Below are 1850 nucleotides of genomic sequence, written 5' to 3'. Positions count from 1 at the left end.
GGTTTGCAATTTTTTGCCTGGCCCCCATTAGCGGGGGTACTTCCGGCTGTGTGGCCCTGAACTCTGGAATTCCCTCTTGAAAGATCTCGCCTTTAAGACGCTCCTTGAATCCTACATCTTTGACGAAACTTTAGGTTACCTATCCTAAATATCTCCTTATGTGGCTCGCTGTCAAATTCTGTTTGATAACACTCCTGTGAAGTGACTTCAAATATTTTACGATGTGAAAGGCGCTATATAAATTACAAATTGACAAGTAAATACGGATAAACTGTTTCCAGCGTCAGAAATATAAACCAAAGAACTGAGATTGAATAAAATTTGCCAAAGAACCAGAGGCGACAGAAGGATGTCCCGCCACCCACAGGCGGCATGAAGCGACGTAAGGCGAAACAACATTATGCAGCAAATTGTTGTGAGCTTTGTGCAAAGGTGGTGGAAGCAAATTGAATATTAATGTTCAGAAGTTAATCTGGATAATACTAGATTGAAAAATAATGACTGGGCTTTGAAGAAAGAAGAGAGGAGTAGGATTATTTGGATAGCCCTTTGAAAGAGCAGTGAGAGGCAGGATGAGCTGAATGGCCTCGTTCTGAGCTGTTTCACTGTATAAGATTGAAAATGTCGTGCAAAAAGAAAGACGTGCATTTATATAGCGCTGTTGACGACCGCAAAGCCGTCAAAGTAGTAATGACGTGAAGTTCAGTGTTGGCATGCTGCTTCAAAAATGTTGTTGGATGTGGTGTGACTTGCAAATGTGAATAATTGTTGATTTTCTGTGTAAAATGTGGAACTTAGTAGTTGTAGAGATGAATATCAAAGTGAGAGTGGCGAGGAAATGAATGTGAGCGCTCCTGTGACTTATGGGGCCATTTCAATAGACTGGTGAGTTGCTTTAAAGTTGGTGCATGTGATCACGCTTTGGTGTGATGAGTGACGTTGGAAGTGATATTAGTCTGCAATGAAGTGCTGGTGGACTCCAGTGTCTGCGGAAGACTGTGGATGGTGTTAATTGGTTTTGAAGTAAGCTATTTTTGGAGGTTCCTCTGCTGGAAATAATGTAGAGCTGGGATTGAAGCAAACCGTGTGAATGATGTGCAAATATTTAGTTTGCAAATGGATGCGTTTGAAATTCTGATTTTATTTGTAAAGCCAGGCGACAGCACGAATGCAGTCCACCACGATTACAAATTTTTCAGTCGAGTATCGCACATTTGAGGCCATCGCAGCCATCAGCAAACCACAAGTACAATGGGCTAGCTTCATCTTGGGAGAACGACCTGCTTGGTTATAGTTACTCCCCTGCCAGGTAAGTATGCTTTGTTTCCGCCCACACTGCCTCCCGACATCATCCGCTTACTCTTTATGTCTCAACGACTCATGGCTAACAATCAAGTTGTCCCTTCATTCAAAAGTGCTGCTGTTTTGACATGTCCATTGTGCTCAAATATTGCAATATAGAATGATATCTCCTTTGGGAAAATACTGCTGTAACACAGAAGATACCATCCTTATTTGCATATTGCCCTGAAAAGAAATCAAAGATCCCTCAGTAACATGTCTTCAGGCGAGGCAAAGTTTTCCGCAAATAAATCCCAATGTATATTTTTTGCATGTGAGGAAAATATTGGTCATAAGATCAGATGAAAAATAATTCAGAATCTGAGGTGTTTCAAAAAGCAAAGTTCAAGCTTTGCAAATAGTGACGTCGTGAGCTTGTGGTCGATCGCGTCTTCATCACAACAAAATCATGAACAAAAAACAATATTTATTTGGCGCCTTTAACGCAGTGAAACATCCCAAGGCATTTCCCAGGAATAACATCTGTGAGATTCAGCCGCTGTGGAGGA

The 1850-nt window shown here is 41.4% G+C and overlaps 1 non-coding gene across 1 annotated transcript; it reads right to left on the bottom strand.

The window, feature by feature from the left end:
* Nucleotides 1–1153: 1153 nt before the first annotated feature.
* On the bottom strand, nucleotides 1154–1317 carry LOC139239531 (U1 spliceosomal RNA). The gene has a single exon (XR_011588663.1). It is a non-coding gene; the product is annotated as a U1 spliceosomal RNA (small nuclear RNA).
* Between the last annotated feature and the right edge of the window lie 533 nt (nucleotides 1318–1850).

Source organism: Pristiophorus japonicus, chromosome 27, assembly GCF_044704955.1.
Source record: "Pristiophorus japonicus isolate sPriJap1 chromosome 27, sPriJap1.hap1, whole genome shotgun sequence".
NCBI lineage: Eukaryota > Metazoa > Chordata > Chondrichthyes > Pristiophoridae > Pristiophorus > Pristiophorus japonicus.
The sequence above is the reverse complement of the archived record's forward strand: the minus strand, read 5'-3'. Positions and strand labels throughout refer to the sequence as shown.